This window comes from Mustela erminea, chromosome 18 (genome assembly GCF_009829155.1).
Source record: "Mustela erminea isolate mMusErm1 chromosome 18, mMusErm1.Pri, whole genome shotgun sequence".
Taxonomy (NCBI): domain Eukaryota; kingdom Metazoa; phylum Chordata; class Mammalia; order Carnivora; family Mustelidae; genus Mustela; species Mustela erminea.
This window is the reverse complement of record NC_045631.1, coordinates 24,850,518-24,866,943: the sequence shown is the minus strand read 5'-3', so window position 1 is coordinate 24,866,943 and position 16,426 is coordinate 24,850,518. Positions and strand designations below refer to the sequence as shown.

The following is a 16,426-nucleotide window of genomic DNA, read 5'->3' as shown; positions in this document are numbered from 1 at the left end:
CACTTTGGCTCATCATGGTCACTGGTCACTACACTATGAAATCTAAATTAATATGTAGTGGACGTTTGCCCCATAATAGTCACTGAACTGAGTAATTTATCCTTACTTAATCACCACAATAGTAATTATTTTGGCAAACACTTAACTGAAATATAACATGCATACAGAGAAGTGTGCAAATCCTAACTGTACACACTGATGCATTTTCACGAAGTGAATAAACCTGCGTGGTCAGCACCTAGAGCAAAAGCTAAAAAACGACCCTCCAGAAATTCCCTTTGTGCCCTCTCTCACTGCTTGCCCAGTCCCTCCCTCCCCACCAAACCCCAGTAGAAAGCCATGAAAACTAATACCTTGACTTTAAACTCAGAGATTAGTTTTGCCTGGTATGACATGGGGCTTTTTTTTTTTTTAATATTTTATTTATTTATTTGACAGAGATCACAAGTAGGCAGAGAGGCAGGCAGAGAAAGAGGAGGAAGCAGGTTCCCTGATGAGCAGAGAGCCCGACGTGAGACTCGATCCCAGAACCCTGGGATCATGACCTGAGCAGAAGGCAGAGGCTTTAACCCACTGAGCCACCCAGGTGCCTGACATGGGGCTTTTAATTGGCATTCTCTGGGAGATAGTGAACTTGAGCACTATTTTCATACATTGATTGGCTGCTTGGAGATCTGCTTTTGGGCAGTGTCTGTTCAAATCTTTTGCCCAATTTTCTATTGTGTTATCTTCCTTTTTTCTTACTAATTGTGAAAGTTCTCCATTCTGGAAAATGAGTCTTTGTGTATCATATATTACAAATATCTTTTCTTACTTGCCTTTTTCACTCTCTTTATGATATCTTTTGATGAAGAGAAGTTTTCGATTTTAATCTAGTCTGGTTTACTGTTTTTTTTTTTAATTTAAAAAGGTTTATTTATTTATTTGAGAGAAAGAGAGAGAGAGAGAGCAAGCTGGGAAGCAGGGCAGAGGGAGAGGGAGAGAAAGTCTTAAGCAGAGGGAGAGGGAGAGAAGTCTTAAGCAGACTTCCCTCTGAGTGTGGGGCTCGATCTTACAACCCTGAGATCAGGACCTGAGCTGAAACCAAGAGTTGGGTGCTTAGCTGATGGCGCCACCCAGGTGCCCCAGTTTACCCTCTTGTTTTAGTAATTAGTACTTTTTTTGTCCTATTCAAGAATCTGCAGTCCTCCAAGGTGATGAAGACATTTTGTTTTATTCTAGAGTATTTATGAGTTTTTCTCTTACATTCAGATGTATAAGGCATTTAAATAAATCGGAATATATTTCCAGGTATTCTATGAGGTACGGATTTGAGATTCTACTTTTTTCCATACAGATAGCTAATCAAAAATGAATTAGATTATGTATTTGGCCCACTCCAAATACTGCCTCCTTTCTGAAATAGTCCCATAGAAACCTAGTTAGAAATAACTAATTATTTTTAATGAATTTGATACATATTTTTTGCCCATCTAGTATTTGCTAGTTTAGCTAGGTTGTTAAGGGGAGGCCTCTCTGAGAGCGGACACTTGAGCTCAGATCTGAGAGAAATGACGCCAGCCATGGGCGGAGTTGGGGAAGAAAATTTCCGGAAGAGGTCAGGGGCAGGGAGTTGCAAGCCTGACATGGTCGAGGAACAAGAAGGTGGCCGGTGGAGCTGAAGGATGATGTTCGAGAGGACGTGAAGCACAAGATAATTCTCAAATGTGAGATCGAAGGAAAGACAACCAGACTGGTATCACCACAGGACGACCAAGCCATGCCTAGAAAGTTTGAGGGAAACTGTTGTTCAACCTGGAATTCTTTCCACTGAGGGTGAGTGCAGAATGAGACTTACAGACTTTCAGACTTACAAGAACTCAGAAATTTTTACCTATGAAGCACTTTCCTCAGGGTTTTTACATGGCGGTCTACTCCTGTGGGGTGAGGACAAGAGGAGGTAGGAGCCTACCCAGGAGGACGGTGAAGCCAAGTGCCGCTGTGAGAGCCGTGCCTCTCCTGGACAACGAGTGGTTCAGAATGGAACAGGTCTGGAAGAGGTTTTTGAGTATTTTTAGTTTTTACTTGTGCTCCTTCCAATCCATTTTCTACAATGTTGCTCAGGTAAACTTGGTAAAATTTTAGATTACTTCCCCCTTCAGGTTAAGATCCTTCAGTGGCTCTCCATACGTGTCAGGATAAAAGCCAACTTTCAGTGTGATATGAAAGGCCCTTTGTCAGTGACATCTGCCCATCTGTCACCACTCTGGATGGCCACTCATACCCACTCCTCCAATCGCTGATCTTGTTACAGACTTCTTAGAGCTCTCTGCCACAGTGAAGCCTTTGTAGCTACGGTTCTCTCTCTGTAAGGAAGCCCGTCTTCCCCTCCTTTCCCTGGAAGATTCTTTCTTGTGTTTCAAACTTCATCTTCTTGGGGAAACCTTGTGCTCTCCCACACACCACTGGCTGCAGTGCCCTTGGTTTTACCCCATGATTTCTCTATGCTTCTCACCTCCAGTACTAATCTGCCTTTTTCATTTTTTACTTGTTTATCTGTTCTCCTCACTAGCTTATAATCTGGAGAGTAGGGACTGCACTTTTATTATTTTTTTTAATATAGTCTTCATGCCCTAGCATGGAGCCCAAGGTGGGGCTTGAACTCATGACCCTGAGAGATATACCTGAGGCTGAGATTAAGAGTTGGAGTTTTACCAAATGAGCCACCCAGGTGCCCTGGGGATGCATTTTAATCATTGCTGAAGTCTCTCTGATGGCTTCTCTGTGGTCGGACTTGGGTGAAACCTCAGTGGCACATGGGAACTCTGAGTCTCAGTTTCCTCACTGGCAAAACCATGTGGTATTTTGATCTGTGGCACCAGCCGCACAGACAGTGCCCAGTGAGTTGTGCGGACTGAATCCGTGCAGATGCTCAGAGTTCCCAGGACAGGCGCTTCTCAGCAGGGGAGCGAGGATGACTCACTTCAATCAATCTTGATTCCTCCCTTTCCCTCCCAAGGAGGAAGGCTCAGCTCCCTCTCTTAAGACCGTCATGCCTTGAGGGTGGTGGTGGGGAAAATCTGAAAAATGCAACCTCTTTTCTTTTTCATGTTTATCCATGTGTTGACCTGAGGAATTCAGGATATCTCAGAGGGCAAAAATTTCCCAAACATGCCATTGTCTGACCATTCTTACCAAACTATCCAAACATGGTGTTGCTTTAGGACCTAAATTTTCTTAGACGTGGATGTGTTAGTTATAGACTGCCTGGAGGAGGCAAAGGGATTATGTACCCACGCTGCAGATGGAAAAACTTATCATCTTCCCTGAATTCCTCAGAGTCCAAGGTCTTGTGTACTTTGTTAAGAATCTTCCCAGAAGAGGGGCACCTGGGTGGCTCAGTTAAGCATCTGCCTTCAGCTCAGGTCACGATCTGGGAGTTCTGGGATTGAGCCCCGCATCGAGCTCCTCAGTGGAGAGTCTACTTCTCCCTCTGCCCCATCCCTATCCCTACCCCTGCTTGTGCTCTCTCTCTCAGATAAATAAATAAAATCTTTAAAAAAAAAAAAAAAAGAGTCTACACAGAAGAGGTCCCCAGCACCCCCACACTCAGTGTTTTTCCTCTCCCTCAGTTAAATTAATATTTCCTTTTTCTTCTTATGGTGGAGGCAGCATCCCCGTGGGGCTACTGTGGCAAGAGAGTTGACCCTTCTCAATGTGTTTATAAGACCTGGAGCAGAGTCACAGAAGGGACTGTGAACGGGTACATGAAGATTGAAGCAGCCTTATTCATAACAGCCAAAAACTGAAAACAACTCAAACGTCCACAAACGGATAAACAGGTACATGAAATGTGGTATGTCCCTACATGGAACATCAGCAGAGAAAAGAATGAAGTGCTGACACGCGCTGCAATGGGGATGAATCTTGACCTTATACTCAGTGGAAAAAGGCAGACACAAAAGACCACATATCACAAGAGTCCACTTTTTTTTTTCTTTTTGAAAGATTATTTATTTACTTATTTGACAGACAGAGATCACAAGTAGGCAGAGAGGCAGGCAGAGAGAGAGGAGGAAGCAGACTCCCCGCTGAACAGAGAGCCCGATGCAGGGCTCCATCCCACGACGCTGGGATCACGACCTGAGCTGAAGGCAGAGGCTTAACCCACTGAGCCACCCAGGTGCCCGATAAGATTCCATGTTTATGAAATGTCCAAGGAGGCCAATTTATAGAGACACAAGGCAGGTTAGTGGCTGCTTAGGGCTGGGGGTGACTGCTGGGAGCAACAGGGAGTGGCCCCGGTGGGTGCGGGGTTTCTTTTGGGGGTGATGAAAATGTTGTAAAATTCACTGCACTCTTGGTTGCACAACACTGTGAATTCACCCCAAACCACTGATTTGTACACTTCAAATATGTAAATTGTAGCTCAATAAAGCTGTTAGAAAGACACAGATCTAGAGAAGAGTTGGGGTGGGCAGAAAACAGAGACTGGATTGTGCTTTCCCATCAATCTCCTCCTGCAAGCACTCATTCTGCTGGAGAAAGAATCAAGATCCTAACAGTGGGTCTGAGACGGATTTCTGACCATCAGGCCTTCCTCTCGCCCCCCGTAGAGAGGAGTTAATTATCAGAGTGGGCTCTAGCTGGGTCATCTTTAATGTTAACATCTGCAAACTACTGCTAACTTTTGCGTTTCCCTTTCCTTTCTGTCTTCTCCTTCTCAGGGACCCAGTTTTCCTAGAGGTAGACCAGATGCACAACAAGTTGGATCACAGAACTGGGGCAACAAATCTCTCTAGAAAGTGTGTTGAGTACAACACTGAATTAGGGAACAGTGCCCTGAACTTCAGGTTCACCTTCAGCGTTTCTCTACAGGAAGCTCCAAGGATGGTCCCTTCCTGTAGAAAGCTCATGATCACCTAGGGAGGTTGGCCAATTCATGTCAAGAAAGAGCTCAGGATGCAGGTGTTTCTGCTTTTTCTTCTCCATGAGGGAGTAAACATGAGGCTGGCCAGAGGACGTGAGCTTGGAAAGAGGCACAGCATCGACCTTCACGTGTAAGCCACCAAGTTTTGTTTGACATGTTCGACATTTCCTTTTCTTACAAATGCCTATCTATGCCATTCTCTGTCAGATTGAACACAGAGACTGTATTTCTCAAAGTAATGCAACTCCAACTTACTTTAAGTGCAAGGAGGCATAGGGCAAGGTTACACTCAAGCCATTACCAAGAAAGCAAGAGGGATTGCTGGAGTCTTCCAGCACTTACCTTGATTACTTGGGATGTGATCAGGGCAGGGACAGCTGGATGCACACAGTGGCATGGGGCAAACGTGGGAGTAAAGGGTTAACTGTCAGGGTTAAAATTCAGGACACCCGTTTTAATTTGAATTCCAGATAAACAACAAGTAATTTTTTAGTGTAAGTGTGTTGTCCCATGAAATACATGTTTGTTTGAAATTCGAGTTTAATTGGGAGTCGTCCTTTTTTATTCACTGAATTTGGACCCTGGAACACACTGCTACACTGTAATTGTCGTGATTGTGTTGTAATAATCGCTGGCTTGTTTCCTGTTGCTTTGAATCTTTTGATTCCTTCAAGTATGCCGCCAAAAATTCTAGTATCCGAAAAAGCTGAGAGCCACTGAATTCCCTATTTATTCTGGAAAGTCTCCTCTGATTAAGACTGACAAATAAAATTCAGGACACCCATTTAAATTTGAATTTCAGATAAACAAGTAATTTTTTAGTGTAAGTGTGATGTCCCACGGAATACATGTTTGTCTGAAATTTGAGTTTAATTGGGAGCCTTCCATTTTTGTTTACTGATCGGCAACCGGACCTGTGATTCCCTTGGCAGGTGATCAATGCAGCCCCACTAAAGGGCTAATGTTTTGCCCTGTCCGCCATCTAGTGGCCACACGAACGAGGCGGAAACCAGGAAATCGCTTGAAAACAGCAATGCGAGAAAGTTGAAAAGAAGCAACTCGGCTTTCATCTTTAAGATTCTTTAAATTATTTTCTTTTTACGTACTTCTTGGGATGATCCAATCAACAGCGCAAAGTGTCCACCAAATATCTGAAGTCCATGTAAGTCATCCCTGGTTTAAAGGGCAAGACTCACCCGCCCACTGCCTGAGACCTTGGGCTTCCCCATTAACACATAAATGCGAATGTGCAGCCTTGTCCTTGATCTGCTGGGGCTCCTAGATTCCTAGTGATTGTTTTATAATAAGCACGTGGCTGCCAGCAGTATCGAGTATGATATAGGTCAAGCTGGTGCAATCTTATTAAACCCAACTGTGCCCATAGGGAGACACAGGGAAACAAGTATTTCCTGTTTGCTGTTAACCCAGGGGTATGCGGTTGAGTGCCAAAGGGAGCTGGTACCATGCTGTGAGCCTCTGGGTGCACGCTGGAATCACCTGGGGTTTTTCAAAATACCAATGCCTCTGCCTTCCCTCTTTCACCTCCCCCCTACCCTTCCTTTCCTCCCTCTACTTCTTCTTCTTGTTCTATTCAAATCACGGGAGTTATGCATCTGCATGGCCTTGCTTTAAAGTAGTACATTATATAGCCCTGCGGACTTAGTAAGAGAGGGACCTGGAAATCGGATTTCCCTTTAAAGCTGGGATATTCTGGGGACAAAAATCTCTCCTCCTCAGTATATCCACAGCGGCCTCTCCGCTTTGTTTTGTCTTGTTTTACAGAGAAGTTTGAAAGGCACAGGAGCTTCTCTGTCTCCAATTTTGTTTCTGTGATTCTGTGATCTCATCACAAAAACTCATTATGAAATGATACAGAAACTCCATTTGCAATTTAGCCCAGAATAAAAGCTCAATTTGTTCTTTGAATAGATTTTAGAATAAACCGAGAGGGAGTTCTGTATAGAAATTTATTTTCAAGCACCCTCCAAATTGACAAGGTAGCTCTCTAATTATGACAGTAATTGTAATAAAAATGATAAAAATGATAAAAATTGCCTGCAATTTATCGAAAGTCTCTTATTTGTCGGATATTAACCAGGATGCTTTACATGCATTATCTTTTTTTAAACTCTCAAAGCAACCCAGGGGGCCTGGGGACCATATCCCCATTTTCCACACAAGGAAACTGAGGCTCAGAACCCGTGTTTCCTCAGATGACACAGCTGGGAAGTGGCAGGGCTGTTTTTCACAGCCAGCTTTGTCCGATCGCAAAGCCTTTGTTCTTCCTTCTCTGATATTGTGCCAAGGCTACAATGCACGGTTCTGCAGGTGTCTTTCCCCTCGAAGCCCCTCTTGGGATGGAGAGGTCACTTCCAAGTCCCTCCCGCGTCCATGACCCTCAGGCTCCAGCCACCCTTGCCCAGCGTTTTGAGGTACTTGGAAGCAGGTTTTAAAGATGACTCCCTTCCTTCCGGCTGGCTCAAGGAGTCCAAAAGCAGTTTTCATTTTTTAGGACACGTACCTTTGAGGAGCCGAGTGGCCGTGGGTCTTACTGGGGCTCTGGTGATGATATTCTAGGCTCTCCTTAAGGGTCTGTGGAGGATGAACAAGAAAACAAACCACCGTTTGCGAAATGGGGAGCGGAGATATTACCAACACAAAATCTGTATTTCCGAATCAATCCTTTCCTCGCGCCTCGAGGCCCCTCCGGCTGAAATGATGTCTCCCTCCCTCCTCTGCAAAGCTGTCGGTGACCTCCCTCTGCTGGGGGTCCGTGAATTGCTCCCTCCAGGCTCCCAGCTCCTCTCGCTCAGGCCTCTGTTCTGCTCTGCACACTCTGTCAGAGGCAGTGGGCCGTGGGGTGGGTGCAGACACATCTCTTCCTCTAGACTATGAGCTCCTTGGGCTGCACAGGGAGGGTCTAGACTGGTCAGACTTCCCCAGGGAGTGTGTGAGTGTCCAAGGAGAAGTGGTCCCAAGGCACACAGAGCAGGCAGCAGGCAGGAAGGAGGTAAGCCTTTGCTAGCCTTTGCTTGGGGACCCAGGAGAGTGTGGATGCCTCTTTAGGGAGGGCTTTGAAAATCCGTACGGTGTCGGGGAATGGTACATCTTCTCCATTTCACAGCCTGTGGTTTTTCTGAGCACCTTAGATTTTCCTGAATACCTTTAGCCTCTCCTTTGTGACAGTCCCCCAGCGCCCCCCCCCCGGCTGTCAGAGGACAGAAAACACTCACTCTTTCATTCAGCAAGCCCTTCTTGAGAGTCTGTTAGGGGCAGGGCTCTGTGCTGGGTGCTGGGGATAAAACGGGCAGCTCTCCATGGCTCCTACCCCCATGAAGCTTACAGACAAGGGAAACGGCTTACGATCACGGGGACTAAAGTGTCCAGTACACCATGAGCTCCATGAAAGTACAGATTAGGTTATATTTCCTTCTTAACATTTTCAATTTATTTTATTTTTTAATGGATTATGTAATTCACACACCACAAAACGCGCCCTTGGAAAGTGGGCAATTTTAACCGTTTGGTATATTCGCAAGGTTCTGCAAAACTCACCACTGTGTAATGGCAGAACATTTTCATCGCGCCCCCAAAGGAAGTCCATCCCCATTGGCCATCACTCCCCATTCCCTCTGTCCCCAGTTCCTGGCAACCACCAATCTACTTTCTATACTGTGGGTTTGCCTTTTCTAGACATGTCACGTCAATGGAATCATGCCATACGTGGTCTTTCGTGTCTGGTTTCTTCTACGTAGCATCGTGTGACCAAGGTTTGTCCGCCCTGTGGCACAGATCAGTGTTTCAATCCTTTCTATGGCCAACAAACCCCTGATACGAATATTGCACATTCTGTTTCGTTGGTCATCACTGGCTGGACGGCTACGTTTCCTTTCGCGTCTCGTGCCTCCCCCTTTCTCTCTTCCTCTTTCTTCTTGCCTCTCTTCTCCATTCCTCCTTCCTTCCCTTGTTGCTGCTTCCCTCTCTCAGATGCTTCTGAGTCACCGTGTGACCGGCGCTGTTATTAAGCATCTGATAAAGGCTCCAGCCTGAGATAAATTGAAGAGCACCAATTTTTTTTTTTTTTTAATGAAAGCTTTACTTGAAAACAGATTTAGTTTTGCTGAGAAGTTATGAAGATAGTCCAGAATTCCTGTCTCCCTGTCGCCCAGTTTCCCCTACTGTGACCGTCTTCTGCACGAAGGTGCATTCCTTCTAGTGAAGGACCCAGGACTGTTACAGAACATCAGCTAAACTCTATCCTTCACTCAGATTTCACTGGTTTTCCCCCAGTGGCCTTTTCCTGTTCCAGGCTCCCACAGAGACTTTAACCGCCATGTCTCACGAGGCTCCTCTGATCTGTGACGCTGTCTCAGGCTTCCCGTGTTTTGGATGACCTTGAGAGTTTTGAGGGGTACTGGTAAGGTTCTTTGTAGAATGTCCCTCCGCTGGGGTTTGTCTGTTTTCGTTTGTTTCTTGGGCTTAGACTGGGGCTATGGGTTACAGGTGAATAAAGGCATCACTTTGAAACTTCTGTGAGAAGCCCCACGGCTAAGAAGTAAGACCAAATCGGCCAGGATTACTCAGAAGAAAAGAGAGAGAGAGAGAAGCTTTACTTTTGAGGACTTGAAGTGATAAAAGTGGCATATGGAAGGATCCCTGGGCCCCTTTCCCAAAGAGTTGTATGTTCCCTGTCCCATAGCGGTGAAGAAAGCCTTTATCCGGCATGTAAACACAACTGGACATTTGTCCTTTCTCTTCCCTTGGTTCTACGGTGTGCCCTTGGGAGAGTCAAGCCCTCTTTCTGGGTGTCCATAGAATCTGGAAGTTGGAACCAGTGACCTCCAAGTCTTCTTCTTGCTACAACATAGGAGGAGACTAGAGGGCTCCCTTGTCTCCTCAACACTCAGCACATTCCTCAGTAGGAATCCCTTCTTTTCCATACGGGTCTCAGGTGGCTGGAGTCACATGACAGACACCCCCAGACCGCAGCCCCGCCCAACCCCATTTTTAAAGCTTCCTTTGCAAACACCAGAAGAAAACAAAACCCAGAAGCTTGTCACAAGGATCTCCACGCTGAGGAATGCAGTGAGCCCCAGGATGGCAGTGCCCAGAGCAGGACCCCTGTCCCTGGCTGTCCCCAGTCCCCTGCTGACACAGCACAGGGGCCAGAGGGATGAGGGTCATAGGCAGCTCCACACACTTCACGATGTTGGAGACTCACCCCAAGAGGCTGTTTTGGTTCAACAACTCCTGTGGCTCGACTAAGTTAATCACTGATGACAGGAGATTAATTTATAACCGGACAGCAGACAAGATAGTTCAGGCTTTGGCGGGGTGGCACTGAACTGTGGCATGGGGCGTCGTGCAGAAGAGGCCCGGTCTGCAGCTCGGTGTGGAGGCTGAGGGCTTCAGCTGTGCACAGCTTCCCAGAGGCCGGCTGGACAAAACAGAGAGGGACACTGTGCCAGGGACTCTCCTCTCTGAGCAGATTCGCTGCTCATAGAAGACCCGTCCAGGAGCACCTGGGTGGCTCAGTAGGTTAAGCGTCTGCCTTTGGCTTGGGTCATGATCCCAGGCTCCTCCCTACCCAGAAAGCCTGCTTCTTCCTCTCCCTCTGCCTACTGTTCTCCCTGTTGTGCTCTCAATCTCTCTGTCAAACAAATAAATAAAATCTCAAAATAAATAAACAAACAAACAAACAAATAAATAAATAAATAAAGGAGACCTGTCAAAACAACAGCCGAGCTTATGGGAAACGTCCAGTGTGAAAAGTCCAATTAGGAGGGAGTATCAGCCTGCCAGCGCAGTCCGGGCCCATCGGCTAAGCCATATGGGACAGGAGGAGGGTAAGGGGACAAGTAAGGAGATGAATGGAAGGTGACGGACAGGGGCGGAAGGCCAGCTGGGAGTCCTGCGCAGGGTGTAGGGTGAGGGGTGCTTCCGCAGCCTCCAGCGCCTCGCTCGGGGACCGCACCCCTCCAGCAAAGGCAGGTCTCTGAGGACCAACCCTCCTATCCCACCTGCATCCCCTCTGTCGTTCCCAACATGACCAACCCCATTCTGGGGCCAAAGAAGATCGAAAGGAATCATGATGTGCAGACTCCTCTGGGGCCTGGACGTCATACTCTAGACGTTGCTTTTGCAACAAGTAAAAAGACCCTTTCCTGCTGCATTGGGGCGCACGCGGCATCTGCGGAGGCTGCCGTTCCGCCAGGCGCGGCAAGCTCGTGTTTCTAGCCGGGACACTTTGGCGTTCTGAAGTCAAGCCCGTTGGTCAAGGAAGCCCCTGGCAATCCAGCCCTGGTGGCACAGGGTTCCGGAGGCTAGTCCGCGAGACCGCGGTCTCGATAGAGAAAGAAGGTAAGAGAAAGCGAGAAGACAAATGGGACCAAAAATAGGAAAGAAGCCAGATCAAAAATGGGGGTTGCTGAAATGCAGGCTTCCCACCCAGAAGCGTTCTGGGAGAGCGGCTGAAACGTGAGTGACTTATGCTTGATTGCCTACCGGGAGCCCAGCCCTTGTCATTTTGATTCAGTCCCTGCAGTCTCCTGTTTCTCTGTCCGTGTGTTCCTTCCACCCAGAACACCCTCTTCTCCAGAACCTAGTTCCTATTTGCCAAGAGCCAGCTGAGGCATCATTTCCACCCGAAAGCCTACCAGAAACCTTCAGGCTGGACATCTGGGTTCTTCTCTTTGGCGTCTAAAGTTCCTTACATCTATTGCAGCAACATCTGTGTGTTCCCAACCCTGACAGGCAACTTAGCATCACTTGGAGGACCTTGTTAAAAATATAAATCCTGAATATATATATATAAATCCTAGATGCCTGACTCTCTTGGGACAAGGCTTGGGAAGTTGTGTTTTATTAATCCTCATGAGTGTGTTAGATGCCAGGCCAGGGCTGGGTAGCTCTCATCTAGTCTGTGTCCCCTGGGTCTGCGCATAGGGCTTAGGTCATGGAGACCACATGCCACTGGGCCCAGTCATCCCCTAGGTCTGGCAGGAAAGGATGCAGAAATATAAGACGCAGGCCCTTCAGCTCAGATTATTTCCGTCCATTCATTGCTCCTGCCTCAGGCCCCAAACGCTGTCCTAAGGATAGAAGAACAAAACCCTCACGTAGCTTATAGGCTAGTTGGCAGACAGAGGCAAATCCCATCACCTACACATGTGTTATTGCAAAGTACAATGTGAGTGTTCTAAAGGAAAAGAGAAGCGGCTCAGAAACCCTATAACAGGCACTCTGGCAAAGGCCTTTGTTGAATTATAAAAAGAGACACACACCTCCCTTTGAACTGACATAATCTCACACTGAGAACCAGGCTTGACTGGTGAAGTATAGGCTGGATTTAAGTCACCCTCTCTCCTCTATCTCCCCCAACTCTCCAGCAGTGGAGCACTCTTGCACAGTGAACAACCTGGACACCCTTCTGTTGTGGCCCTGCTGCAGTCTCTAGAAGAACGTTCTGGCTTCTTGGCTCTCCCTTATAGCTGGAAGAGTCCTTTATCCTAGAAGGAGATAATTACATCTTCTACGGGCATAAATCTGTTTGGACATTTAGAGAGGAATTTATATGTAGTTTCTGGAGGACTGGGTGTTTTTCTTATCTAAATTGAAAAGAGGATTCTTTTAAATATGATCCAAGAGTGTTCTTTCATATGGTAATCACACACACTCTGGCTGATAAGCTCTAGACTTGGCATAAGGTTCAAAGCAGAAATTATGTTCAGATGAGGCACAGGGATGTTTTTTGATCTGATTTGTTTTTAGCTGCTGACACTGGGATAATTTTGGCTTCTGTGTGGCAGGAGGCCTCAGAAACCTGGGAAAATGAGACCTTTTGGAAGAAAGTCCAAAATACCTAGAAGGGATGGAAGGGCGCTTGTTACATTTTGGAGCTAGGACAAAGCAGCATTCTCTGGTGGAAGAAAACTCTGGTCACACGCTAGCCGCAGAGGATCTGAGCTGTAGTGGCCCTTGAGAGGCACCGTGTCCAGATCCTTCTTTCTGCCAACGGGGAAACTGAGGCTCAGAGAGAGCAACTGGCTCGGCAGTGCTCCTTCTGTGGATGGCCCACGGCGTCCAGCAGGAGGGTGGTGTGAGCTGACTGGGTGGCTGTATGTATGGAGACAGGGAGAAGGGGGAAGGTAGGGCTGAAGACAAGGAATCTTGCCACAGCCAGCACGGCCCCTCCTCTTTCAGATGCAGGACGCTGCTCTCCCTGCTTCCTAGGGTTAGGGCTAAGTGTCATCTACAGGAGAGGACACTGGGAACTGAAGTAAGGGAAGATGGAAGTCACCCGACAGACACCAGAGAGGGCACGGTGAGCCACATGCCACGTGGCTGTTTCACCAGGGGTGGTAGTAATCGGTCTGGGGTAGGGGAATGTTGGGTGCCCGAGTGACATCCTACTTTGGACACGGTATCTTTCACGCTTTCAGTTGTGAGGACAAGATGGGCTAATGGGTGCTCGGCGAAGGGTGGCATCTCTCATTGGAGAGCCTGCTAAGGAAAGGGGTAGGGGAGGGGCCCCTCAGCGGTCATGATTTCAGGAGGTACGACTCTCCCATCTCACAGGTGAGGAAACAGGAGAATTTCCTGCCTGGAGTCATACAGCTTGAGAGCAGTGAAGTCAGGCTCTTCCGAGGACGTGCCTTAAGCTCCGAGCCAGGCTACCTTCTCTCAGACTCAGCATAATTTTTGCCTGCGCCAGCTGCCGGCTCCTTTCCTTGCCTTCTGGCCCTGCCTCCCCTCCCCAGAGGACCTGCAGCAGACATGATCCCCAAATTCAAGTGCATTTGAGTACAGATGTGGTGCTTTGCACACGAGCCCTGACTTTGACAGACAGATGTGTTGGCAGTTCAAGCATTGGAGAATGCTGGAAATGGGAGTCCCTTTCCCTAAGATGAAAGATTGGGGGATGCTGTGGGACATACCCAGTGTTGGTTTTACTCCAGCTTGTTTTCCAAAGGCCCAAGCTCCACCAGCATGCTAGGGCCCAGCTCTGATTCAAACTTAGGAAGTCAGCACAGACATCTCTAGCCGAGGGCTGCTCCTGCGTGGCCCCTGCGTGGTCTGGGCCCCCTTTCCTTCTCTTGTCTCCTAGTTACTATGCTTCTGGGGACAAGGAAGGGACAGTTCCGAACAAAGGCCTTCATCAGTTCTTTTTGTGAAACTCCTACAGATTGGGTAACTGACAGTTTTTCATCAATACCCACTTCTCTAGTGAATTTCAACAAGCTCAAACTCCTAAAAAACAAAACATTTTCATGCCCTGTGAAGGGTGTAGGTAAATGTGGAACGATTAATTGAAAAGATGAGCATTTCTAACTCCTGAGGGCATGTGCAGGAGTCCCGACCAGGCTGGGAGTGAGGAGACTGAAGTTTCAGTCCTCATTCCTTCTTGCTGCCTGTGTGATCCTGGCCAAGTTGATTAACCTCTCTGGGCCTCCATGCTTGCTAAGGCCTGTTTCACCATTACAAACATGGAAAGAAACCTCTTGGGAACATAGTTCCTTTCCGGGGGTGAGTTTTGCACATTCAATCCTGGCCACTGATACTTGATGAGTTTGGAGTTTTCTCTTGGTGGGAACAGGGACAGGTGTTTAAAGCAAAGACCTGAGTTCTTTCCAGCTGTGGCCCTAAGTCGGTGGGTCTGGGAGGCCAATCAGGCTGTAGAATCATATGTGGTTTACACTGTAGAAATAGATCCAATTTGCTTAGAATAAAATCCTGGAGGTAAAGTGGTGTTTCCAAACTCCACTGAGTTGCAGCCTTAGAACTAAGAGCCAGACCGTGTACTCCGAACACTTCAGCGGACAGGTGGGGAGGCCCACAGTCCATGAAGGAAGTACCCCAGGACTCCTGGAGAATTTGAGACAGAACCAGAGCCAGAACCTAGCTAGACAATGTCCGGCCTAACGCTTGCGTCCTCTCTGTATGAATAAAAGCCAATTTAAAGAGTAAGGGATTATAAAAATCACCCTATTATCTTAAGAACAGCTTTAATATATGTAAATACAGGCCCCAAAGATTTTTATTTATAGTTGCAGTTTAACACAAATCCAAACCCTGCACGTCCTCAGACACCACTATGGACACTCGATTTGCATTTCCCGAAGCCACCCTGAGAGCAACTCTGAAATAAATTAAAAAGAATGGTCAAGCCTGAATGCACACCGAGGTTTCCATGTGCTCAACTCAGCAGATTCAGGTATGACCCCTACAGAGCTTGGACTCTGAACGGCCACTAACATTCTCTACGCTCAATGACCATTTCACACAATGAATTCATCTGTGTAATTGTGCTTAGCTGTCCTGAGATTAACTCCATGTTTGCATGAAGATCAAAATGCTTACTTTAAAAAGTTTGGTTTTCTTCCATTTCTGCCTTATCTGGGGAGGTAGTCATGCTTGGAATTTCCTGGGCTTTTCTTTTTTAAATCTCTTGGAGGGATTGAGAATGTGAGAGCCAGTAGTAGGGGGTGGGGTGTATTACTTACCTTTTATTGTCTTTTTTTTTTTTCTTGAACAACAATGGGCACCCGTTCTTCCCTGTGTTGATGTCCTCTTGTCAAATGCAACCCAGAAAATCGGGATCTTAAAGTGGGGAATGGCATCCTTGCTTGCTTCCAGCCCTAAATCTTACACTAGTTAGAATGTGATCTAGAATTCTGCTTTATCAGAAAGTTTTCTGCTGCTTTAGAGTTGACGTGCAGTAAACAGCACATACCAGAAGTGTACATCCTGATGGACTTTGGTTAACGCATACACTTCTGCATTTGTCATCCTTGGTAGGGGAATATCCGTTCTGGGCTCTTCCAAGGCTGGGCCGCTTCCAGGTGGGGCAGAGGCCGACATCAGGAGTGCTGAGAGGGTGGTGGCGTGATTGGAGTCAGAAGGCCTTATTTTCTCCGGGTTCACCTCACTTGCACTCTGGCTGAAGCTCTGAGAGAAAACGCTGGCCGGCACACTGCACTTTCGCTCACAATGGGGATCGGCCGGGAACGGGAGACGTTTGAATGGGGTGGGGTGTTTCCACTTAATCATTACCACTGCTGACATCAATGAAAACCTGCATGGGCACCCACAATGAGTGGAAAGGAGGCCAGACTCTCGGGAAGTATTGTGATGAGGTCGGGGACACAGAGAATGCAAAACCGAGCTGGGCTTGGATTGCGGCTTCAGTGCACGGTTGTTTTTTGTGGTCGAAGTGTGCAAACTGCCCTAGCTATTTCCAAACAACTTCAGGAGAGGAATGGTTGGGTTTTCCAGCTCCCCAGTGGGTGCCCTGGACACAGGCAGCCTTGAGAACAAATATGTCCTGTCCAGAAATAGGAAGTCAACTATTTACTTATGCAAGCAATGCTATAAAAGGGCTTTATAAGGTGAGTTGCAGCTCCTGAGCTTTGGACTGACCCCTGGATTGGTCTCAGAAGGCTCCTTCCGGAGGAAGGAAGGTCCTGAAGCTCTCGGGTCGAGCACGGGATCAAACAACAACTGAAATCAAGTAGAACC

General features: G+C 47.3%; 1 long non-coding RNA gene across 3 annotated transcripts; it reads left to right on the top strand.

Annotated features, from left to right (window-relative positions):
* Positions 1-1,603: 1,603 nt before the first annotated feature.
* Positions 1,604-5,589, top strand: LOC116577511. Of its 3 annotated transcripts, XR_004280524.1 has the most exons (4): positions 1,604-1,815; positions 1,894-2,103; positions 3,652-3,821; positions 4,707-5,589. It is a non-coding gene; the product is annotated as an uncharacterized LOC116577511 (long non-coding RNA). The 3 variants fall into 3 exon arrangements; XR_004280525.1 differs by having other exon boundaries at positions 1,604-2,028; XR_004280523.1 differs by having other exon boundaries at positions 1,604-2,103.
* The last annotated feature ends 10,837 nt before the right edge of the window (positions 5,590-16,426 follow it).